We start from the raw sequence: 27,102 nt of genomic DNA, 5'->3' as shown, positions 1-27,102 counted from the left end.
AATTATAATGTGTGGCCACTGGGAGATCCTGCTTTCTCTGGTGGACAGAGCGTAGATGTTCAGCAAAGCGGTCTCCCAGTCTGCGTCAGGTCTCGCCAATATATAAAAGGCGAATATATCAATGGCTATATAGTAGTTTAGGACATCCTATTAGAAATGAAAAAAGTGAAAGAATAAATTTAAATGGCTTCATCTTTCTCCCTTTTAAGTTGCTATGGCATATTTTAAGGGGAGAGTATTCCTTTGATCTATATTCAAACTTAACACACATGAAATGTTACCAATCTAGATAAGCCTTTTATTAGTGTGCATATGAGCAGTAGAATGTGGATTGTTGATGGGTATGTGAGGAAAATAATATGGGAGTAATGCATGTTGATGTTTGAAGGAGAGGATGACTCCAGTGGGTTGAAATGTCTTTTTATCCATGCTATATGGTTCTGGGGCTTTATACTCAGTGGCCAATTTATTAGGTATCTCCTAAAAGATGGCTTTCTGCAAGCTACTGTTGTAATGCATGGTTGTTTGAGTAACTATCGCCTTCTTGTCAACTTGAATCAGTCTGGCCGTTCTCCTATGATTTCTCATTAACGAGGAGTTTTTGCCCACAGATCTGCTGCTCACTGGAAGCTTTTTTGTTTTTCACACCATTCTCTATAAACTGTAGAGACTGTTGTGCTTGAAAATCCCAGAAGACCAGCAGGTACTCAGATCACCCTCTCTGGTACCAGCAATCATTCCACAATGTCACTTAGATCATATTTCTTCCCCATTCTGGTGTTTGGTCTGAACAACAACTGAATATCTTGAGCATATCTACATGTTTTAATGCATTGAGTTGCTGCTACATGATTGGCTCATTAGGTTAATGAGCAGGTGTACAGGTGTACCTAATAAAGTGGCTACTGAGTGTATAATCCTTCACAGTTATATGTAGTAACTATGATATTTCGAACTAGAGGTGCAGTTGGCAATGGGAACAAATCTTCAGTGATTGAGGCCTGACATTGACTGACACAACTTTCTTCCTGTGGCCTTCACAGTTTTGTTCTAGAAAGCCCTGCAAACAGGTATATTCAATTCTCTAATTTTTCATTTCCTCCACTGAGACCTCCAGAACAATGTCAGATAGCTGTGGAGCCTTCTATTTCTGACATTACTATTATTCCAATGCTTTTCATTCATGTCAAACTGTGTTCCACAATGTTCTTCACCTGTTCTTTAAGAGCAGCAAACTGACCTTAAGTAATGCATGCTTGCCTTAAGCGAGCTTACCTCTTGTGATATTGAGTCATATACTGAGCCTTGAAGCCAGTGAAATCGACATTATAATGTTGGGTCCAATGGCATCAAGTGCCTGGAGGTCTAAATTTCAAAAGCTTTTAAGAAGGCAGGGATTATGGCTGGTCAGTAGATTGTGAGTTTTGTGCCAAGTCTGAAATCTTGATCATCGACCATCTTCTTCCTCAGTTGACTAAGGGCTGTGCTGGTGCATTGATGGCAGTGCTGAATTTTATCATTGATGTCCGTGTTCACTGAGAGACAGCTCCAGAGAAATGGGAGGCGGTCCATACTTTCTAGGGTCTCAGTGTAAACCTTTTTGTTGTCAGAAGGCAGAGCGTTGTGGATATTGAATGTTTGTTCTTGATAAAAGACAAACTTGTGTGGGTAAAAATGCTAGAACTATTTTTATTTACAGAATGGCTTCAGCTCAACCACACATTACTCGGGACACTCCAGCTGCCAACAGCGTGTGTTACCCTTTCACCAGCATCCTTTCCTGTTCCGGGTCAACTGCCCGCATTGCACACTAGGAACTGAAGTTCTTCATTATGTACACACATAGTAACACATGCTCCTCCTTTAAAGAAAACAAACACAATAGCATGTCCTCATAAACCTGCATGCCCTCATAAACAATAACTCTGGCAGGGTTTGAAAGACATTACTTCCTACAAAGTGAAACCCAATAGCATGAATGGCAGCAATGCTTCACTACCAGATGAACTCAATACCTTCTATGCACGCTTTGAAAGGGAGAACGCAATCGCAGTTGTGCAGACTGCTGCTGCACCAGATGACCCTGTGATCTCCGTCTTAGAGGCTGATGTTAGGCTGTCTTTAAAGAGTGAACCCTTGCAAGGCAGATGGTCCCAATGGAGTACCTGATAAGGCTCTGAAAACCTCTGCCAACCAATTAGTGGGAGTATTCAAGTACATTTTCAACCTCTCACTGCTACGGGTGGAAGTTCCCACTTGCTTCAAAAAGGCAACAATTATACCAGAGCCTAAGAAGAATAATATGAGCTGCCTTCATGACTACGCCCGGTAGCACTCACACCGACAGTGATGAAATGCTTCGAGAGGTTGGTCATGACTAGACTGAACTGCTGCCTCAGCAAGGACCAAGACCCACTGTAATTTGCCTATCGCCACAATAGGCCAATAGCAGACACAATCTCAATGGCTCTCCACACAGCTTTAGACCACCTGGACAACACAAACACCTACGTCAGGATGCTGTTCATCGACTATAGCTCAGAATTTAATACCGTAATACCATGATTGAGAAGTTGTAGTACCTGGGCCTCTGTACCTCCCTCTGCAATTGGATCCTCAACTTCCTAACTGGAAGACAATCTGTGTGTATTGGTGATAACATATCCTCCTCGCTGACGATCAACACTGGTGCACCTCAGGGGTGTGTGCTTAGCCCACTGTGTGGCTAGGCATAGCTTAAATACCATCTATAAATTTGCTAATTATACAAATATTGTTGGTAGAATCTCAGGTGGTGATGAGAGGGCGTACAGGAGAGAGATATGCCAACTAGTGGAGTGGTGCCGCAGCAAAAACCTGGCAAACAGTCAGTAAGACAAAAGAGCTGATTGTGGACTTCAGGAAGAGTAAGATGAAGGAACACATATCAATCCTCATAGAGGGATCAGAAGTGGAGAGAGTGAGCAGTTTCAAGTTCCTGGGTGTCAAGATCTCTGAGGATCTAACCTGGTCCCAACATATTGATGGAGTTATAAAGAAGGCTATACTTCATTAGGAGTTTGAAGAGATTTGGCATGTCAACAAATACATTCAAAAACTTCTATAGATGTACCATGGAGAGCATTCTAACAGGCTGTATCACTGTCTGGTATGGGGGGCTACTACACAGGACTGAAAGAAGTTGCAGAGGGTTGTAAATCTAGTCAGCTCCATCTTAGGTACTGGCCTACAAAGTACCCAGGACATCTTCAGGGAGAGGTGTCTCAGAAAGGGCCTCCAGCACCCAGGGCATGCCCTTTTCTTACTGTTACCATCAGGTAGGAGGTACAGAAGCCTGAAGGCACACACTCAGCGATTCAGGAACAGCTTCTTCCCCTCTGAAATCCAATTCCTAAATGGACATTAAACCCTTGGACACTACCTCACTTTTTTTAATATACAGTATTTCTGTTTTTTTTGTATTTTTAAAATCTATTCAATATACGTATACTGTAATTGATTTATTTATTATTTTTTTTTCCTCTTCAATATTATGTATTGCATTGAACTGCTGCTGCTAAGTTAACAAATTTTACATCACATGCCAGTGATAATAAACCTGATTCTGATTCTAATGTGTTCTAACAAAGATTTCAATTGTAAGAAGCAAATAGTCCCGTGTTCATTCATCTTCTTTCAATTCACCTCTGTGGTGGTTTAATGATCCCTTTTGGTCTGCTATTTATTTCCACAGATGTGCATCTTTCATTTGCTGTGTTCAGTCTCTGTTCATGTTGTGTGACCATAATTCACTCCACGTGCCTCATAATGGAGCCCTGGACTACATCCATGTGATCAGTGAGTCTTTACACAATTGATCATGTCTCAATTCACAGAGCTCCTTCTGTTGGCTGTAATCTCAATTTCTTGCAGAACTTTGAGACAGCGTGCTCTCTTGCTGGCAGCTTCTCTCCGTCAGAACTTAGCTTCTCTTTCTTAGTCACTTACTGTGTTTAGTTCCGCTTCATATTTACGCACTGTGTCGACTTCTGACACCATGCTCTGATTGTTCTTGATAAAAGACAAACTTGTGTGGATAGAAATGCTAGAACTATTTTGATTACAGAATGACTTTTACTCAACCACATTTTACTCGGGACACTCAGCCTGCCTAGAGCATGTGTCACCCTTTCACCAACATCACTTCCAGTTCCGGGTCAACTGCCCACATTCCACACCGGGAAACGAACTTCTTTATTATGTAAACATATAATAAGCAAGTATAAGGCCCATCATTCTGTCATATGCTTCAGTAAGTTTGTTGACAATGACCAGAGACATAGCCTCTGACTGTGTGACAATGTAAATGTCATCTGCACTTTATTTCAACCACTGAGGTTCGATTAGTAATGTTGCAGCTATATAGGACCCTGATCAGACCCCACTTGGTGTACTGTGCTCAGTCTGGTCACTTCACTACAGGAAGCACGTGGAAACCATAGAAAGGGTGCAGAGGAGATTTACAAGGATGTTGCCTGGATTGGGGAGCATGCCTTATGAGAATAGCTTGAGTGAACTTGGCCTTTTTTCCTTGGAGTGATGGAAGATGAGAGGTGACCTGATAGAGGTGTACAAGATAATGAGAGGCATTGATCGTGTGGATAGTCAGAGGCTTTTTCCTATGGCTGAAATGGCGAACATGAGAGGGCATAGTTTTAAGGTGCTTGGAAGTAAGTACAGAGGAGATGTCAGGGGTAAATTTTTTTTAACGTAGAGAGTGGTGAGTGTGTGGAATGGGCTGCTGGTGGTGGTAGTGGAGGTGGAAACGCTAGGGTCTTTTAAGAGACTCCTGGATACATGGAGGTACATGGAGCTTAAAAAAATAGAGGGCTATGGGTAAGCCTCGGTAGTTCTAAGGTAGGGACATGTTCGGCACAGCTTTGTGGGCCGAAGAGCCCGTATTGTGCTGTAGGTTTTCTATGTTTCTATGATTGATCTTGAATCTGAAGTGTGGTCTCAGTAGGTTAAGGTTTCTCATTATGTTTGAAAATTAGCTCCTTTGCCATGCAAAATTTATTGGTTAGATCGTGGAACTGGAACATAAGCAAGTCATCTTCAACATTAAGGAATTGTCTAAGAAGAAGTAGCACTAGCTACACACACCAGTTATGTATGTAAATGACAATCTGAAGCAATATATCAGAGATAGTCATACATGGTGATTGCACTGTTCGTGCGAGCTATTAAGTTTCAAAGAGAAGAGGAAATTGAGAGGAAAGAACAAAAATAATTAATAATGATAAGTGTAACATGTAATGAACATCATTCAATTGTAAGAACTCTTCCATGAAGGAACTAGAGCTTGACAGTTTGACGTTCACCCTAAAATGTCTACTACTGAATTGAACAGAGTGCCGTGTCTTTATAAGTTTAAGCAATGTTCAAATGGGAAAAGTCTAATTAGTGTGTAGAACACTTTGTGTGAATTTCACCCATGATCTTTTTGCTCAATATTTATTTAAGTTCTTCTTAGAAATGATCATAAATAAATCACTGATTAAGGAGATAGATTGCAGTACTTTCCAGTCACTCCCCTCGAAATCAATTATTTGATGGATCTGCATCTATCTGGATCTAAAGAACACAGTGCTGTTTAGCCAAATTGTGTTAGGAAGAATGTAGCATGGGAGGTTTAGGAATGTTTGATAAGAGCCCTTGAGCTTCGGTAGATCAGTCTTTATCAAAGGTCCTGCACTAGTATCATAATAGGAGATTTATAGGTCATGCTACAAAGACACAAATATATTAAAGGTAACCACAGCATTACTGTGGTTTCCCTGGTCCTTATGATGCTGAGGATATAATAGCTTAATATAATATAAAAGTTCAAATTAATTGAATAGTTTGAAACAATTGTGAATTTTTCATTCACTCAGTCATAAACTGATATAGGACAGGAATAACATTTTAAAATCATACAATGTAAAAAATTTGGGACTAATCAATATTTTAAAACTCATAAAAGGTAAAAAAAAATAGCTTTGAAACTCACTGGATTTTTTGGCTCCTCTGCAACCAATCACTCACATTAAAATCCCACAAATTTGAGAAAAGGGTTCAAAGAATTTGTGGGGCGTGAGTCTAAATTGATTCCATATGTCAAAATCAATTACCTGCCAAGAAAAAGAAGCAGATCTTCAAAAATTTCATATTCAGTTTGTTCTACTCATAGCTCAAGACAAGCTGTGCAGATGTTCGCAGGTATGTTACAATGAAATAGAAATGTGCTCTCTCCTGAAAAGTAGAGTGAATATATCAGGTATATTATAATTCAGTATGTTTGTGAAACTTCCATTTTGAGAGTCAGATAGTAAAGTTCTTGTCAGTACAATGACTAACTCAGAAATTTAGAGAACAACTGAAATTGCTTTGCTGGATGGTGACCTTTAGTTGTCACTTATCATTTATTATCCCCATTGAACTCCCACATAGGTCTCTCCATCTTTTCTCTTCTGCATTCAACCTGTCAGGAAGAAAGCATGCATATTCAGAAAGTCCAGCTTGAAGGTTGCACTTGACTTTGCCCAGATCATGGTGTTCAGCATAGAAATAGACACATCCAAAAATCAAGCTTTCATGTTTCTGGATATCATTGTTCAGAGAATATCAGAGGGCTCCCATGAAAACAATGGTATCCAGAAATATGAAAGAAGTTTAACAGCTATTCCAATAATGAGTTCTTGCTAAAGCTTGAGAGAATGGTAAATGTGTTTTTTTTTGCACAGGAATTTGCACTACTCAGGATGACAGTATTTGTGATCCTACTACGGGCACTTTGCTAATATCATTGCAGAGATGCTGCTTTTCAATGGTTCAATTTAGTGTCAGAGAGTATATATAGTATACAACCTAAAATCCTTACTCTTTGCCTTTAATGCGAAGAATGTGCTGTCTGAAGCTGAACTGTAGACTAGAGCTGCTCACGGTCATTCTCCAAGATTATTTGATCCTCTAACTGTAACCAAAAGGGGGAACACTGGTCTGAAAACCACATGCACCATAACAGGTAGACTGAAATACACCCTGAGGCATAATCATTGCTGATCAATTGTTATTTTTTTAGGCATTTAGAAAGAGAATTGCACAACAAAATGTTTTTTTTAATCCACAATACAATGTAATTTTAATGAAACCATAAAAAAGATCAGGGTATTTTAATTGGATTGCCTCAGTTGAAACCTGGTCAAATCAGTTGGGTATCTGGTGTTCCTTAGAGGCTCAGAAACTACAGAGTAGTTTCTAGAAGACTGTCTTCAGAGTGCAGGTGAGTAAACAGTCTTCAGTGAGCTGAATCCATAGAAAAAAATCACAACACTGGCTTTGAATTCAACAAAGTGACTTTGGTGCAAGTGTGGTAGGTGGATGGTGAGACTTCCGATACCGTTGGTTTTAAGTGAGGATGACATCTCTACAATGACATAGCAGGATAGTTCTGCAAAGTGGAATCAACTACTGACTTGAACAGAGTGCTGTGTCTTCATAAATTTCAGCAATGTTCAAATGGGAAAAGTTTAATTTGTGTACAGAGCATGGTGTGAATTTCATCCTCGACCTGAAACTTAGCTGTATAAGAAGTATCTGCAGCAGTTCGAGCTCTGTGCTTCAAAGTCAGACTAGTGCCTTGTGTCACTCTATTGTAACAGTGAGACTGAGATGTTCAAAGGTTGTAATCTCAGAGCTACTCTCAGTGCCATGAGATGGTTGGTACAGAAGTACGAGAGTAGAGCAGGTGATTGCATGGGTGAAGAGATAGTATAGGAGGGTCTCAGATTTCTGAGTTATTAAAACCATTTCTAGGACAGGTGGGATATATTAGGTAGTTGTACCTTGACAGATCTGGTACCAATATCTTTGTGCTATTGCAAAGCATTTCAATAAGTTTGGCAGACAGATGGGAACTTCAAAGAAATTTCAGGAAGATTGCAAATGACACTCCATTCTTTAAGAAGGGAGGAAGCCGAAAGAAAGGAAATTATAGGCCAGTTCGCCTAACTTCAGTAGTTGGGGAAGTGTTGGAGTCTATTATTATGAATGAGGTTTCGAGCCTCATTAGTTGAAGACGAATGATGTCCTCGTCCCTGTGCCGAAGTCGCTGCACCCCATCGGCCTCAATGACTACAGACTGGTGGCATTGACCTCCCACATCATGAAGACCCTGGAGAGACTTGTCCTGGAGCTAGATCCCCTCCAGTTCGCCTACCAGCCCCAACTAGGAGTTGAGGATGCCATCATCTACCTGCTGAACCGTGTCTACGCCCACCTGGACAAGCCAGCGAGCACTGTGAGGGTCATGTTTTTTGACTTCTCCAGTGCGTTCAACACCATCCGCCCTGCTCTGCTGGGGGAGAAGCTGACAGCGATGCAGGTGGATGCTTCCCTGGTATCATGGATTCTCGATTACCTGACTGGCAGACCACAGTACATGTGCTTGCAACACCGTGTGTCCAACAGAGTGATCAGCAGCACTGGGGCTCCACAAGGGACTGTCTTGTCTCCCTTTCCCTTCACCATTTACAGCTCGGACTTCAACTACTGCACAGAGTCTTGTCATCTTCAGAAGTTTTCGGATGACTCTGCCATAGTTGGATGCATCAGCAAGGGAGATGAGGTTCAGTACAGGGCTACGGTAGGAAACTTTGTCACATGGTGTGAGCAGAATTATCTGCAGCTTAATGTGAAAAAGACTAAGGAGCTGGTGGTAGACCTTTGGAGGGCTAAGGCACTGGTGACCCCTGTTTCCATCCAGGGGGTCAGTGTGGACATGGAGGATTACAAATACCTGGGGATACGAATTGACAATAAACTGGACTGGTCTAAGAACACTGAGGCTGTCTACAAGAAGGGTCGGAGCCGTCTCTATTTCCTGAGGAGATTGAGGTCCTTTAACATCTGCCGGATGATGCTGAGGATGTTCTACAAGTCTGTGGTGGCCAGTGCTATCATGTTTGCTGTTGTGTGCTGGGGCAGCAGACACCAACAGAATCAACAAACTCATTTGTAAGGCCAGTGATGTTGTGGGGATGGAACTGGACTCTCTGACGGTGGTGTCTGAAAAGAGGAGGCTGTCTAAATTGCATGCCATCTTGGTCAATGTCTCCCATCCACTACATAATGTACTGGGTGGGCACAGGAGTACATTCAGCCAGAGACTCATTCCTCCAAGATGCAGCACAGAGCGTCATAGGAAGTCATTCCTGCCTGTGGCCATCAAACTTTACAACTCCTCCCTTGGAGGGTCAGACACCCTGAGCCGATAGGCTGGTCCCGGACTTATTTCATAATTTACTGGTATAATTTACATATTACTATTTAACTATTTATTACTATTTCTCTATTACTATTCTATTACTAGTTATTATTTCCATGACTATTACTATTTACTAATAGTAATATTACTATTACTATTACTATTTATGATTTATGGTGCAACTGTAACGAAAACCAATTTCCCCCGGGATCAATAAAGTATAACTATGACTATGACTATGACTATGACTATGAAATAAGTCAAAGTCAGCATGGTTTCTGTAAAAGGAAATCGGTTAGAGTTCTTTGAGGAAGTAATAAACAGGGTGGACAAAAGAGAGGCAGTGGATGTCCTTTACTTGGATTTTCAGAAGGTATTTGATGAGGTACCACATATGAGGCTGTTTAACAAGATAGAATCCTATGGCATTAGAGGAAAGATACTGGCATGGTTAGTAGAATGGCTGACAGGAGGCAGCGAGTGGGAATAAAAGGGTCTGAGATATAGGGTCCAAAGTTGTTGACAATATTCTAAGTGTGGCCTGTGGTGTTCCTCAGGGGTCAGTATTGGAACCACTGCTTTTCACATAGTTTGTCAATGATTTAGAAAATGGAACTGATGGCTTTGTGGCAAAGTTCGCAAATGATACGAAGATATATGGAGAGGTAGGGAGTGTTAAGGAAGCAATATGATTTCTGCAGGATTTCGACAAATTGGAAGAATGGACAAAAAGATGGCAGATGGAATACAGTGTTGCGAAATGTATGATAATGCATTTTGGTAAAAAGAACAATAGTGCGGACTATTATCTAAATGGAGAGAAGGTTCAAACATCAGAGATGCAGAGGGATTTAGGAGTCCTCATGCAAGATTCCTAGAAAGTTAATTTACAGGTTGAGTCTGTGGTAAAGAAAGCAAATGCAATGTTGGCATTTATTTCAAGGGAATAGAATATAAAAGCAGGAAGATAATGCTGAGGCTTTGTAAGACACTAATCAGGCCTCACTTAGAGTATTGTCAACAGTTTTGGGCCCCATACCTCAGAAAAAATGTGTTGTCATTGGAGAGAGTCCAGAGGAGGTTCAGAAGGATGATTCCGGAAATGAAGGGGTTAACATATGTGTATTGGCAGCTTAGGGCCTGTACTCGCTGGAATTTAGAAGAATATGGGGGGTGGGGGATCTCATTGAAACCTATTGAATGTTGAAAGGACTAGATAGGGTGGAGAGGATATTTCCTCTGGCGGGGGTATCCAGAACTAGAGGGGTGACCCTTTAGAATAGAGGTAAGGAGGAATTATTTTAGTCAGAGAGTAGTAAATCTCTGGAATGCTGTGCCACAGACTGCTGTGGATGCCAAGTCTGTGGGTATATTTAAGGCGGAAGTTGATCGTTTCCTGATCGGCCAGGGCATCAAAGGGTATGGTGAGAAGGAAAGTGTATTGTGTTGAGTGGGATCTGGAATCAGCCACGATGGAAATGCGGAGCAGACTCGATGGGCTGAATAGCCTCATTCTGCTCCTATGTTTTATGGTCTTATGTATAAAAAAAAAGAGAATGGCATGTTAGAAAACTAGGAAGCAAAATAAGTAGATAGCAAAAACAAAATCAAGAAACAAATGTGGAGTCAGATTTTAAATGATCAAATTAAAGGCGCAAAATACTGTAGATGAATTAACAGCTCAGACAGATATAAGTCAGTAAAAAAAATGTCTGCTTAGTGATTACAACAAAGATCAAGCTAGTTCAATGTAGTCCAAATTCAGGAAGGACAGAAAAAGGAAAAGAGGTAATGTAGCTCCATTAATAAGGGAGAAAATCAGTGCAGTGGTGAGAAATAATGTTGATATAACAGATCATGATGTAGAACAAGAATCAATTTGGGTTGACCTAAGAAATAGCAACAGGCAGAAAACATGACAGGCTATTAAACAGTTGTTATAATATTATAATAAATCCAGAAACTAAGAGGTGTGTGCAACAGGGGTAATACAGACTTTATTCTTCATATCAATGGGACAAATCAAATTTGTTATTATAAAGTGGATGATAAGTTATGAAAGGAGTGGAAAAGTTAACTGGAAACTGCCAACTTGTTTGGCTCGCAGAGTTGGCATGGATTAATATAAGTAAAAACATGTTTGATTGCTCTGTTGCAATTCTCTGAGAATATGGTTAGTAAAATAAATAAAGGGGAACCAAAGGATTCTGGGAAGGTATTCAAAGGTACTGGACAGAAGTCTGTTTAACAAAGTCAGAGAACATGGAATGGGCTAATCTACTGACGGGGACAGTGAATTCGTTATCGCACAGAATGCACACCATGGAATTAAGCCAGTCCTCTCCCGATTGGCAGGCAGTGTCCAGTAGAGTACTGCAGGTATTGATTCTTGCATTGTAGCTATTCATGATCTATATCAATGATTTCATTAAGGAGCTCAAAGATCATGGTTGCTCATGACAATAAACTAGGTAGGATTGTAATTATGAAGGAGGACATAGGCTTCAAAGGGATAATGGCAAGATGTATGGGTGAGAATGGTGCAAAATTAATATAATATAATGTGAAGCCACTCTAGTGAGCATAACAGAAAGACTGAGCGTTCTATGATGGGATGTTTGGTTGTGCTGATGTTCGAAGGAACCCAGCTATTCTTCCATAAAAATTGCTGCACTTTAGCCCGAATTAAGTGGGAATTGAAATACAGGAAAAAAAATAAAGTCTTTCTGCAACTATACAAGGCCTTGCTGAAAACGAATATATAATTTTGAGTAACACACACAAAATACTGGAGGAACTCAGCAGGTCAGACAGCATCTATGGAAATGAATAAACTGTCAAGGTTTCAGGCCAAGGCCCTTCTACAGGACTGAGAAAGAAGGGAGAAGATGTCAGAATAGAAATTGAGTACACTTTCACTCTCCTTACTTAAGAAAAAACATCCATAAAGGGAATACGGCAAAGATCTTATAAACTGGTTACAGGTTTGGTTGAGTAGAATGGGTTTATATTCTCTAGCGTGTAGGACAATGAGTGGAGATTTCATCAAAACAAACAAAATTCTTGACAGGCTGGATGTAGGGAGGATGTTTCCTTTGGCTAATGAATCTGGGAGTAGAGGACACAGTTTCAAAATAAATGGCCAAATATGCAGGACTAAGGTAAGGAGAAATTTCTTCATTCTGGGAGTCATGAACCTTTAGAATTCTCTGTCCAGAGAGGTATGGAGACTCAGACATTCCATTTATTGAGATAAGAAATAGATTTCTGAAAACTAAGGGACTCAATATAGGGATAGTGCTGAAAAATGAATTGAGAAAGAATAGTAGGTATAATCCTAATAAATGGTGGAACAACCAGCAACTCATATTCCTATTATTTATGGTTTTGTTGCAATGTGTTCAAATCAGGATTTGATTTCCATGTCTTAAATGTATTTCACATATTCTCTTACTAAGGACCCTGTGCATGTGCTGGTCTTCACAATACTTGTTACTTAATTGACTCAGATGAGCATATCCCAGGATATGGCCTGGAGCCAATCTCAGTTGATTTCCCTTTAAGTAACATTCATTTAATCCATTGCTGCAGCTCCTGAGGCATCATGACATACTGAACACAATCATGACCCTTACCCATTGCAGTTTGTAATCCATGTTCAACCAAAGAAGAGGGGTAGAATTAAGAGTTAGAGGCAGGTGGATTATGAGTAGAGCCAGACAAAGAAAAAACAGATGGATCCAGGCTGGGTGAAGGTGCAGACAGCATGGAGGATAACTTTCAGCCCTCCTCTTCATTCTTTTTTCACTCCTCTTGTCATGTGCTGCTGAATCTTGCTCGAACAAATGTTCATTCTATTGACATACAGTACCTGTTTTCATTATTTCACTTTGCCCAGCGCCATTCTACTTTGAAACAAGTCTGTTTCATCTCTTCTGGACAAGAGCATTTCTGTGCTATAAGAACAAATAAGACTATTTTACTCAATTAATTATAAACTTATTGATCTCAGGCAGAATAGAAGTCAGTACTGAGCAAGGCTAAATTGGACAACCTTAGGACTTAAATATTTGAAGAAAGCAAGCAGGAGTTATGGTTTAAAAATGTTGGACGCAATGAAATCTGAACAGCAGGAACTAATTTGGATAAAGGATAAGAAGAGAGAAGGAGCCAACAGCAATACAAGTGCGTGCATAAAATATAAGGATTGGGGCATAACGTTGTAAATTTACAATATGCTGGTGAGGCCGCACTTGGAATTTTGTGTAGAGTTCTGGTCATCACACGATAGGAAGAATGTGACTGTGCTGGCGAGTGCAGAGAAGATTCACTGGGATGTTGCCTGGGATGGAGGACTTTAGTTGTGGAGCTTGTTTTCCCTTGAGCAAAGGATGCTGAGGGTAAAAGTGTATAACTGTATGAGAAGCCTAGGTCGGGTGGATAGTAAAACCCTTTTCCCCATGATATGGGTATTAAAAGAAGAGCACATAGGTTTCACGAGGAAATCTGCAGATGCTGGAAATTCAAGCAACACACACAAAAAATGCTGGTGAACTCAGCAGGCCAGGCGGCATCTATAGGAAGAGGTACAGTCGAGGTTTTGGGCCGGGACCTTTCGTCAGGACTAACTGAAAGAAGAGATAATAAGAGATTTGAAAGTGGGAGGGGGAGATCTGAAATGATAGGAGAAGACAGGAGAGGGAGGGGTGGAGCTAAGAACTGGAAAGTTGATTGGCAAAAGGGATATGAGGCCTAAAGCCAACTGGAGTAGGTTGGTGACAGAGACACGTTCCAAGGAAGGATATATAACTGTAATAGCGAGTCTGAATCAAAATGTGGTCAAAAAGTTGAAAGGCCAAAGAAATTATCGATGGGGGAGCAGTGAGAGATGGTTTCACTAAACTCCCGTTGAAGAGAAGATTTAAACTTCTTCAGTGTAGGCATCACCGGAAGAGGCTTCGCAGTACTCCAGTTGGCTTTAGGCCTCATATCCCTTTTGCCAATCAACTTTCCAGCTCTTAGCTCCACCCCTCCCCCTCCTGTCTTCTCCTATCATTTCGGATCTCCTCCTCCCCCTCCCACTTTCAAATCTCTTGCTGTCTCTTCTTTCAGTTAGTCCTGACAAAGGGTCTCGGCTCGAAACGTCGACTGTACCTCTTCCTAGAGATGCTGCCTGGCCTGCTGCGTTCACCAGCACTTTTTGTGTGTGTTGCACATTGGTTTCAGGTGAGAGGAAGGAGTTGAAAAGGGGATCTGAAGGGTAAGTTTTTATACGGAGAGTGGTTGATAATCTGGAATGCTCTTCCAGAGGAGATGGTGGAATCATAGACAATTACTAAGTTTAAGAGGCATTTAGACACAAAATAGCAAGGCATAGAAGGATATCATCCTAATGCAGGCAACTGGGATTAATATAGGTGGACAAAAAGGTCAGTGTGGATGTGCTGGACTGAAGAGTTTATTTCTATGCTGTATGACTCAAAGACTAATAATACATGATCGTGGCTCTTTACTCTTCACAGCTAAGCATGGATAAACTAAAACAAAATTAACCAAAGATTCCAAGTGCTGCGCTTGCATTCATCCCAGAATTTCAGTGCAGTTTTAAAAGGAACTGGAAAACTTGGCAACCTGGGTTTAAAGCTGATGTGGTTTGGCTGGCTGTTAACAGGTCCTCCCTAGGTTATGGCAGGGTTCCATTCCTCTGAACTGTTTGTAACCTAGAGAGTTTGGAGGCTGGAAATGTGACTGTGAATTGCGTTCCCAGATGGTAGAAATGCCTGCAGCTCCACAGCAGTGTGCAAATGCCGCTAGTTTCCTAGACACTTGTTTGAATGAATGGTCTGTATGTACGTCAGGCATATGTAACCTGTGAAGGACCTGTATAATTAGCAGCTGGCTTTCATTTCCATTGAACGTAGTGTTAATGAAATTTGGACAGTTTTATCGATGGATGTGCATTCCACAAAATTAATTTTACAACAGACAGTTAGAGAACCTTGACTATTGTATTTTGCTATTTTAAAATCAAGGCTACTTTGGTCACTGGCAATGAGGTGTGCATTTTCAGCCATGATTTAAGGCAGCAGTCTCCTGCAGATTGCTTAAAATGAATATCTGTTTAAGATCATCTTGTTTCTAGACAATATATTGGCATTATTGTTCTGGTTATAATAGTTTAAAGTGACATTTTAGGAGGAGTCTCAGCTTATTTTCTAAACTAAAAGAGTTTCTAAGTAGTATGTCATTCAATATGTGGATTTAATAGTTAGGGGAATAGACAGATTTTGTGGACATGAAAGGAACTCACGGATGGTATGCTACCTCCCAGGTGCAGGGTCAGAGATGTCTCGGTTTGGGTCCGCAGCATTCTTAAGAGGGAGTGTGAGCAGCCAGAAGTCATGGTACATATTGGTACTAATAACATAAATAAAAAAAAAGGGATAAGGTCCTGAAGGTAGAGTATAGAGAGCTGAAAAGCAGGACCTCAAGGGTGGTAATCTCTAGATTGCTGCCTATACCATGTGTTCGTGAGGATAAGAATAGGATGATATGGCAGATAATTGTGTGGCTGAAGAATTGGTATAGAGTGCAAAGTTTCAGATTTGTGAATCATTGGGATCTCTTCTGGAGAAGGTATGACCTGTACAAAAGGGATGGAATTTGAGGGGGACCACTAACCATGCAGAAAGAAGCATATTCAAGGTTGAGGAAGAAAGGATGAAACAAGGCTCTTGAAAGTTATAAGGTAGTCAGAAGGAGCTTAACAACAGACTTTGTAGATCAAGAAGGGGACATGAGAAGGCCTTGGTGAGTAGGATTAAGGGAAACCTGAAGGCATTCTGCACATATGTGAAGAGCTGGAGGATTATTAGAGTATCTCTCTCTCTCTGCGCCCCCCCCTCCCCAGCAGTCTGTCCACATTTTGTTATCCTGACATCATACTCCCGCCTCGTCCAGGCGCTTAAAGTGGCGTCCACAGTAAATGAAACCCGTGTTCATATAACACACCTCAGCCGTCTGAATGGCCCCTCTGGGCCACAAGCAATTTAGCTGCCTCTCTAGCCAAAAGATGTAGGTAGAAAGCTTCTCCCCCTTCTCCAGATGCATGTTCTGAAACCCCGTCAGGAGCTCCATTGGGCTTCCTGTCATGCCAAATGAATTTTCCAGTGCTCCCATGTAATCGGCAACATTAGCTAGGGGGTACCAGGACTTCAAGGCTCTCACAACATCAGCAGCCCACCCACTCAAACTTTCAATCAATCTCTGTCACTTTACGTCATCAGAGCAATGCCGCTCATCTAACAACTGAGAGGTCTGCTCTGCCCAGGTTTCATACTCCTCTTCCCCTTTAGGGGTGTGTGTTGCTACCATAGCTGGGACTTTGGACCTCGACATTTTGCCATTTATTCACCAGAGAGGTAAGGGCAGATACTACCTCATAATTCTCACTCTTCCCTGTGGGATGGGGACAAATTAGACATTCCAAATCTGACCACTCCTTCCCCTCACTCCTCAGAAACGATAGAACCCTGTCTTTGAACTATCTGTCCCCAGCTACGGGAAACTCGACTGGTGATTCAGTCCGCTCCACTACACTCTCCTCCACCCTGAAAGTATGGAAAGTTCATGGCCCCCTCACCTGGGGCACTGATAGTAGCAACTACACTGACGTTATGTAAGCGCTAGTCTGTAGTAAAACAAGGTCTGTGTCCACCATTTTATCAAACCTCTGTCCTCCAATCATAACTTTGCTGACAACTTTAACAGTACTTTACAGACAAATAAACAATTTATCCAGAGTATGAATATCTACCCCAATCTACGCGCACGCATTAGTTACTGGTAACCCCGTGGAGACAAACCACTGCTCCACCCTGGCAGTATCCATACCAGCACAGACTTAAACACCCAACCCACTAGTTCAATGCTCAGGTCAATCATACAGCATCCAACAAAATCAATCCCAGATGAGCCCCCACAATTGTAACCCTCAGGTTTGGCTGGCTGCGTTAGCCTAGGGGAAGACAGTCTCTGGCCCTGCCAAACTTGCGAAATCTTGTTTGTGTGGATGTTGCATGATGTGTTACCCTGTTATGAATCAATGCCACAAAATATCAGAGACAGCACATAATATGGAATTAAACAATTGAGCTTTATAATTCTTAACTTGACTATAGGGTTAGTAAAGAAAACAAAAAGAAAAAAGGCCCATTTTAATGAAACAGTCTAATGTGCACGTTAGAGCTCACAGTTTTCCCGTCCATTCATTTTCCATTGATTTCCTCTGATCGACTCTTGGCCCCGTTCCAAGTCCACTCCATCCTGTAGTCTACGATCTCTCCATTCTGGCATCTTCTCTCTCCATCTTCTGCTGAACAAAATACCTTGAACAACTTGCTCTCAGGCATACAACAAGAAAAAAAAGACACTCCCTTCATTGGATGGCAGGACATTCCAAAGCCCTTGTTATCTCCAGTCATAACCCAAACACTGCTGCTACAGAAAAACCATTACATTAGCAGTGAAACCTTCCCCAGGGCGTTGCAGTAAGTTCACCACCATACCCTCATTCAGAAAGTAAACAGGCACAGGATCCGAGGAAACTTGGCTACATGGATTCAGAACTGATTGCCCATAGAAAGCACAGGATGGTAGTGGATGGAGTGTATTCTGCCTGGAGGTGGTGACCAGTAGTGTTTTGCAAGGATCTGATCTTTGTAATTTTTCTAAGTATTTGGATGAGGAAGTAGAAGGGTTGGTTGTAAAAGATATGAATGTTGGTGGGTAGTGTAGAAGTTCACCGTCAGTTACAATGAGCCATTGATAGGATTCAGAACTGGGCTGAGAAATGGCAGATGGAGTTCAATTCAGAAAAGTGCAACTCTTGAAAAGGTTGAACATCAAGGTGGAATATAGGGTAAATGGCAGGATTCTTAACTGTGTGGAGAACAGAGATATCTCGGTGTCCATATCCATAGATCTCTCAAAGATGCAGCTTAAGTTGATATAATAATTAACCAGGGCTATGGTATGTTGGCCTTCATTAAGTGTGTTCAAGAGCCACGAGGTAATGTTGCAGGTCTATAAAACTCTGGTGAAGCCACACTTGGAGTATTGTGCTCAGTTCTGGTAATCTCATTATAGAAAGGATGTGGAAGCTTCAGAGAGGGTGTAGAAGAGAATACACTGCTGGGGGAGTAGTAGAGGCCAATACATTAGGAACATTTAAGAGACTCTTAAGTAGGCACATAAATGAAATGAAAATCGAGGGCTATGTGGGTGCGAAGAGTTAGATTGATTTTGGAGTAAGTCGAAGGATTGGCAAAATATTGTGGGCTAAAGGGCATGAACTGTGCTATACTGTTCTATGTTCTGACTGGGTTTCCTAAAAATTCCATCTCACATAAGAGTTCCTGATCAGGTAGCCACTAAAATACAACCAACGCCTGCCTCCGAGTCAGATTTTGAATGCTGTAAGGGTGGACTTATCAAGCAGAAAAAAGGCAGGCAGAATATGAAAGTAAATTAAAGCACATTGATTCAAAAGTACTCATTTGGAAAAGCCACCCAGTTTTCTAATGGTCCTTTGAGACTTTGGAGAACTAGCTTGATGGTTGCTAAACATGATGCTGTTCTGTATTTAATTTTCACACTTTTCAGAGCCTTGAAATACAGAACCTTTACTGATGGATCAAACATCAATAAAATTGTTGAGTTTTAGGCAAGAGAAGACAATAACTGTCCTCCAAGGGAGCATTTGACTGAATATGTCATCATATTCAGATTAAGCTGAATTCAAAAGGGTTCAAAATGGAAACGCTCCATTAGTTGTAGCTACATGTCATATAAAGGATGTTCAAACATGAGGAAATCTGCAGATGCTGGAAATTCCAGCAACACACACAAAAAATGCTGGTGAATGCAGCAGGCCAGGCAGCATCTATTAGAAGAGGTACAGTCGACGTTTCGGTCTCGGCCTGCATTTTTTGTGTGTGTTGATATAAAGGAAGTTGTTTGTTAATTTTGGAGGTCAATCACCACAGGATATTACTGTAGGAGTTGTTGTGCAACCATCTTCGGCTGCTTCATCAACGATTTTTCTTCCATCAAAACGAGTGGAAAAAATTGCAAATAGTTGTGCAATGTTCAGTAGTATTCACTGTTCCTCAGAAGTGAAGCATACAGCAAGGACTAGACAGCATTTAAAAATATGCCTAGAGGTAGCAAGTCACATTCTTGCCACAAAAGTCAATGACCATCTCCAAAAATAGAGAATGTAATCACCTGTTCATAATAATGAATGACATAACCATTTCCAAGAACCCACCATCAATATCCTGGGAGTCAAGATTGACCAGAGACTCAACTGAACCAATCAGTTAGCTATAAGAGTGTGTCAGATGTTAGATTTTCTACACAGGCATAAAGGCCTTCAAGTCAGGAGTTTGAAAACCATAGACCACAAGACCAGAAGATATAGGAGCTGAAGTAGGCCATTCGGCCCATCAAGTCTGCTCCGACATTCAATCATGGGCTGATCCAATTCTTCCAATCATCCCCTCTCCCATGGCTTCTCCCTATACCCTTTGATGCCCTGGCTAATCAAGAACCTACCTATCTCTGCCTTAAATGTACCCAATGACTTGGCTTCCACAGCCGCTCGTGGCAATAAATTCCACAGATTTATCACCCTCTGAATAAATTAATTTCTCTGCACCTCTGTTCTAAATGGATATCCTTCAATCCTGAGGTCGTTCCATATCTAATCTGTTCAGGCCTTTTAACATTCGGAATGTTTCTATGAGATTACCCCTCATTCTGCGGAACTCCAGAGAATACCCCCCAAGAGCTGCCAGACATTCCGCATACGGTAACCATTTCATTCCTGGAATCATTTTCGTGAATCTTCTTCGAACCCTCTCCAATGTCAGGAAATCCTTTGAAAAATAAGGAGCCCAAAACTGCTCACAATGCTCTGTGGTCTCACGAGTGCCTGAGAGAGCCTCAACATCACATCCCTGCTCTTATATTCTATACCTCTAGAAATGCATGCCAACATTGCAATTGCCTTCTTCACCACCGACTCAACCTTGAGGTTAACCTTTAGGGTATCCTGCACAAGGACTCCCAAGTCCCTTTACATCTCTGCATTTTGAATTCTCTCTTCATCTAAATAATAGTCTGCCCGTTTATTTCTTCCACCAAAGTGCATGACCATACACTTTCCAACATTGTATTTCATTTGCCACTTCTTTGCCTATCCCCTAAACTATCTAAGTCTCTCTGCAGGCTGTCTGTTTTTGCAACACTACGTGCTCCTCCACCTAACTTTGTGTCATCAGCAAATTTAGCCAAAAATCCATTAATCCCATAGTCCAAATCATTGACATACATCATAAAAAGCAGCGGTCCCAACACTGACCCCTGTGGAACTCCACTGGTAACCAGTAGCCAGCAGAATAGGATCCCTTTATTCCCACTCTCTGTTTTCTGCCAATCAGCCAATGCTCCACCCGTGCTAGTAACTCCCCTGTAATTCCATGGTCTCTTATCTTGCTGAGCAGCCTTCTATGTGGCACCTTATCAAAGGCCTTCTGAAAATCCAAATACAGCACATCTACTGCATCTCCTTTGTCTACCCTGCTTGTAATTTCCTCAAAAAATTGCAGTAGGTTTGTCAGGCAGGATTTTCCTTTCAGGAACTTGTTGGCTTTGGCCTATCTTGTCATGTGCCTCCAGGTACTCTGTAATCTCATCCCTAACAATCAATTCCAACAACTTCCCAACCACTGATGTCAGGCTAACAGGTCTATAGCTTCCTTTCTTCTGCCTCCCACCCTTCTTAAATAGCAGAGTAACATTTGCAATTTGCAGTCTCCCGATACAATGCCAGAATCTATTGATTCTTGAAAGATCATTGTTAATGCTTCTGCAATCTCCCCAGCTACTTCCTTCAGAACCCAACGGTGCATTCCATCAGGTCCAGGAGATTTATCCACCCTCAGACCATTAAACTTCCTGAGCACCTTCTCAATTATAATTTTCGTTGAGCATACTTCACTTCCCTGACACTCTTAAATGTCTGGTATACTTCAGTTGTCTTTCACTGTGAAGACTGATGCAAAATATGCATTCAGTTCCTCTGCCATCTCTGCGTCTCTCATTACAACGTAATTTTCTATTGGTCCTATAGCTACCCTCAACTCTCTTTTACCTTTTATATATTCAAAAAAGCTTTTAGTATCTTCCTTGATATTAGTCGCCAGCTTCCTTTCATAATTCATCTTTTCCTTCCTAATGACCTTACTTTCCTTCTGCAAGTTTTTATAAGCTTCCCAATCCTCTTTCTTCCCACTGGCTCTGGCTTCCGTGTATGCCCTCTCTTTTGCTTTTACTTTGGCTCTGACTTCACTGTCAGCCACAGTAGTGTCCTTCTTCCCTTTGAAAATTTCTTCTTATTTTGAGTAATTCTGTCTTGCACTTCCCTCATTTTTCGCTGAAACTCCAACTATTACTGCTATGCTGTCCTTCCTGCTAGTGTCTCTTTCCAGTCAACCTTGGCCAGTTCCTCTCTCATGTCATTGTAATTTCCTTTATTCCACTGAAATACTGATACATTGGAATTCAGTTTCTCCCTCTCAAATTGCAAAGTGAACTTGATCATATTGTGATCACTGTTCCCTAAGGGTTCCTTAACTTTAAGCTCTCTTATCACCTCCAGATCATTGCACCAACACCCAATCCAGTACAGCCGATCCAGTGGGCTCAACAACAAGCTGTTCCACAAAGCCATCCCTTAGACAATCTACAAATTCTCTCTCTTGAGATCCAGTACTGGCCTGGTTTTCCCAATCCACTTTCATGTTAAAATCCCCAACAATTATCATGACATCGCCCTTCTGACATGCCTTTTCTATCTCTCGCGTTAATTTGTAATCCACATCTTGGCTGCTGTTTGGAGGCCTGTATACAACTGTCATTAGAGTCCTTTTACCCTTGCCATTTCTTAACTCAACCCATAGAGACTCTATGCCTTCCGATCCTATGTCATCCTTTTCTAATGATGTAATATTATTTCTTATACACAGGTCCACACCACCCCCCTCTGCTTACTAACCTATCTTTCCAATACACCGTATATCCTTGGACGTTCAGCTCCCAATGGCAGCCATCCTTTAGCCAAGTTTCAGAGAAGGCCCAACATCATACTTGCCAATCTGTTGCTGAATTTCAAGATCGTCCATTTTGCTGCGTGCATTCAAATATAACATGAAGGAACCCTCGATTTGCCTAGATGAATGAAACACCAAACACCTTCAGAAAGATCAAAATCATCCAAATCAAAGCAAATTCATTTGCATCGCACCTCGCTATCTATTCTGAACATTCATTCCCTCTGTACAATGGCTGGAGTTTATGCCATCTACAAAATACATTGGAGTACCCAGGCTACTCCAATAGAACCTTTTACATCTGTGACCCCTATCACCACCAAGAGCTAGGGTAGCAGTGCATGGGAACACCGTCAACTGCAAGTTCCTTTCCAAGTCACACACCAGTCTGTCTTGCAAATACGTTGTCAATCTTTTATTGCCACAGGGTCCGAATTCCTAGATTTCCCACCTGTATAGCAATGTGAGAATGCCTTCATCTGGATGATTGCAGAAGTTCAAGAAGATATCTTCCTGCTATCTTCTCAAAGGCTGTTTGGAATGGGCAGGAAATGCTAGCCTTGCTAGTGATGCCCAGATCCAAAAATGAACATTATGAAATGGAGTTCAGATCCCCATACCATCCAATTGCAGTGACAGCCCGTCCTTCTAACAATCTACTAAAAATAGCATTTCATTAGTAAAATTGTTGTTGTGAAAGCTGTTATGGTCTTTCCTGCCCTGACCTTACAAACTAATGTTGATAACTTCATACTGAAAATTGAGGAAGCATGTTTATGAAAACTATTTAGTGGTCTAATCTTAGGGGAGATTAAAATTGTGCAATTAAAGTCAGTTGGAGTGGAGGCTTATAAGAGTAATCTCCCGTCCTTGTGATTCACAACCACAGCAAAGTGGTTGATTGTTAATTTATGTAAAGCAGTTGAAAAAGCCATTCATTTGCACCAGAATAAAATTTAAATCAAATGAACTAGCTAGAATTAACCTTGGAATTAAATTCAGACTCTCTAATGTCTCTCCTGGGGTGGCGGTGTGGAGAAACGTCTCTTCCAAAGGAGGTGTAAGGCACTCCTTCCCTCTGCTAGCTTGCAGGTCACCCTAGGGCAAGGTGTAGCATCTGCTCAGCCCCCTGATCAGGGTCATATGAAACTATGGGAGCAGATGGTGGATAGTCGTATGAGTCAGCTGGTGCATATCACAAGTCCTGGTCATGCAACCACAGACACCAGGCAGAAAATCTCTGAAGAGTATTGAAAATGGCTGGTGTCACCCATCTTATAAAGACACTGCACAGGAGAAGCCAATAGTAAACCTCTACTGTAGAAAAATTTGCCAAGAACAATTATGGACATAGACCATGATCGCACACATCATACAACACAGCACATACTGAATGATGAGTGGCACTTCTAGACCAGCTAACACTGCAAAATCTTCTCGTAACATTTAAGGGATGTTGTCTAATTTAAGAGAGCTGCCCTAAGACTCACACTTGTCTGCACTAAATTCCATCTGCCATTTCTAGTCCATTTCACCAGGTGGTCCAGATCCGACTGCAAGCTTTGAGCCTTCCTCACTATCCACTACGTCCCCAATCTTGGTGCTATGCAAATCTGCGGATCCAGTTTATCACATTATCATCCAGGTCACTGATGTAGATGACAAACAGCCAGCATCAATCCCTGTGGGACTCCACTAGTCACAGGCACAGTTGCACTCTCTGGCTTTTTCCATAAACCTAATGTCTAATCCAATTTACTACCTCATCTTGAGTCCTGGGTATGACTCTAAACTGCAACCAGGGATGAGGCTCTGATTGGGGACTTTCAGAGCTTTGGGGAAAATGGAGTTACCCCTTTGTTATTCATTGCTCCCAGGGCCACTCTGACCCAGAACAGTGCACACCTGCAAGGCTTCCTGCTCAGGATATGAGCGAAGGCCAACGGCAGATCCAGCAGGTTCAGTAACTGAACTTATGACGGAGAAGGCAGATGAGCTAGGACCTCAAATGTCAACAGCTATAGTACAGGCGGATGAACATTTGGGAAGAGAAATGGGGATTTCTATAGTTTGCCCAACGGTTGGCAATAGCAAACTACCGTTGCTAGATACTAGGGTTCCTAGAATCTATTTGCTAAGAAAACCATGGTCAAACTCACAAAATGTATCACACAACAACAGCATCAAGAGGATCTTCAAGACAATTCTGAAGATGCTTCTCTCGGTAGGGTTGATTCTGGGCAGCAGGGCATCCCCGACCATCATCAAGCTACTACTCATAAAATTAACATAACACAAAGGAAAATTATTGCCACTTGGAATGTAAGAACCCTATATCAAGCAGGAAGATTGGACAATGTGATAAATGAAATAGAAAGACTAAAGATTAACATCATGGGAATTAGCGAAGTTCGTTGGATAGGTGCTGAAACATATCAGAATAGAAATAAAGCACTAATTTATTCTTGTGGAACATCCCATATTAATGGAGTAGGAATCCTTATGGATGAAAACATGGCAAAAAGTGTTTTAGGGCGTTGGGCAGGAAAAATTTGCAAGGATGTTCCTGGAATTGGAAAAAGATGAGATTATGAACAGATGGACTGAGTATATTCAGGAATTGTTTGAAGATGATCAGGCGAAAAACCAGAAATTAAGAAAAACATTGAAGGTCCAAGTATTTTAACATCTGAAGTCTGTAATGCAATAAATAAGATGAAGAAAGGAAAGGCAGCAGGTCCTGATGAATTAGTAATAGAACAAATTATTGCCCTTGAAGATTAAAGGCATCTGTTAGTCTTGCGAGACCATGGATCTGCGCCTGGAAAGTCTTCACTCTCCAGGGCGCAGGCCTGGACAAGGTTGTATGGAAGACCAGCAGTTGCCCATGCTGCAAGTCTCCCTTCTCCACAACACCAATGTTGTCCAAGGGAAGGGCATTAGGACCCATACAGCTTGGCACCAGTGTCATTGCTGAGCAATGTGTGATTAAGTGCCTTGCTCAAGGACTGGCTCACGTTCCCTCACGTTCCCTCAGCTGGGGCTCGAACTCATGACCTTCAGGTAGCTAGTCCAATGCCTTAACCACTTGGCCACATGCCCACACTACCTTGAAGATTATGGAATGAAAAACTTACTGATTTAATCAATGACATTTATGAGACTGGAATAATACCAGAAGAGATGAAATATCAGTATTTATCACTCTTCCTAAGAAACCTGGAGCAATAGAATGTGAAGTATATAGGACCATAAGTTTAATGAGTCATATCACCAAGATACTTCTAAGACTTTTGATGACAGGAGCTAAAAGTAAGATACAAGCTGAAATAGGTAAAGAACAATGTGGTTTTGTGAAAGACAAAGGTACAAGAAACGCGATATTGATGTTAAGGATACTATCAGAACGAGCTATTCAAGTGCAGAAAGATTTGTTTGTTTGTTTTATTGACTACACAAAAGCATTTGATAAGCACAGTAAGTTATTTGAAATATTACAGAAAACTCTAGATCTAGATTCGAAAGACCTCTGCCTAATCAGAAATCTGTACTGGGAACAAACTGTCACTGTAAGAATAGATGGAGACATGAGTCAGTTTACGAAAATCAAGAGAGGCATTAGACAAGGGTGTGTTTTCTCCCCTGATTTATTTAATGTGTACAGTGAATCAATATTATAAAAAATAAGAGACATCTTGGGAATCAAAGTTAGTGGTGAAATCATCAATAATTTCAGATATGCAGATAACACTGTGTTAATTGCAAGTATGGAGGAAGAACTACAAAACTTAATCGATATAATTGTTGAAGAAAGTGCAAAAAATGGGTCAATTGCAAAAAGACAGAATGTATGGTGATATCCAAAAAGAAGGAGAATCCTATCTGCAGGCTGAGAATAAACAGGGAAGACATAAAACAAGTACAGAACATTTTGCTACTTAGGAAGCTGGGTGACATCAGATGGGCGACATGGACATCAAAAGAAGAATGGGGATGGCAAAAGACACCTTTACAAGAATGAAGAATATACTGACCAATACTAAACTAGGCATGACAACCCGCCTCAGAGTACTAAAATGTTATGTTTATCGAGTTATGTTATATGGCTCAGAATGTCGGATAATATCTAGTAACATGAGGAAATGAATTGAAGCAGCAAAGATGTGGTTTTTGAGGAGGATGCAAAGAATATCATGGACGAAACGGATATCTAATGTGGATGGCATGAACAGAGCAAACACAAAAAGAGAAATAATGTTTGAGATCATGAAAAGGCAACGTAACTTCATTGGACATGTGATTAGGAAAGAGGAGTTAGAATGCACAGTAATTATGGGAAAGATTGAAGGGAAGAAAACAAGAGGAAGACAAAGACAAATGATGATGGAGACAGTAACCAGAGAACTGGAAATGAATACCAATGAAATGATCCACTTGACCCGAAACAGGAGTCTGTGGGCCATAGCAGTCAAAGCTCAGACTGGGCATGGCACCTGATGATGATGATGACCTCATCTTGAATGCCAAGACACTGACCCTTCTTGATCAACCTCTCATGCAGGACCTTGTCAAAGGCCTTACTAAAGTCCATGTAGGCAACATCCACTGTCTTGCCTTCATCAACTTTCCTAGTTACTTGTC

The 27,102-nt window shown here is 41.3% G+C and overlaps 1 protein-coding gene across 7 annotated transcripts in view; it reads left to right on the top strand.

Annotated features, from left to right (window-relative positions):
- Window positions 1–27,102, top strand: part of ripor3 (RIPOR family member 3) — a 196,006-nt gene that overhangs the window by 31,963 nt on the left and 136,941 nt on the right. For 2 of the 7 annotated variants that reach the window (XM_063041458.1, XM_063041462.1), the window contains exon 2: window positions 3,734–3,837. The exons of 4 other annotated variants lie outside the window; for them this stretch is intronic. The gene's annotated coding sequence lies outside the window, so the exon portion shown is untranslated. Of the gene's footprint in view, window positions 1–30; window positions 1,071–3,733; window positions 3,838–27,102 lie in introns of those variants that run through there. One more of the 7 variants, XM_063041461.1, reaches the window with a different exon arrangement.

Source organism: Mobula hypostoma, chromosome 2 (genome assembly GCF_963921235.1).
Source record: "Mobula hypostoma chromosome 2, sMobHyp1.1, whole genome shotgun sequence".
In the NCBI taxonomy this organism is placed as follows: domain Eukaryota; kingdom Metazoa; phylum Chordata; class Chondrichthyes; order Myliobatiformes; family Myliobatidae; genus Mobula; species Mobula hypostoma.
Note: the sequence above shows the minus strand (reverse complement) of the source record. Positions and strands in the feature narration are given on the sequence as shown.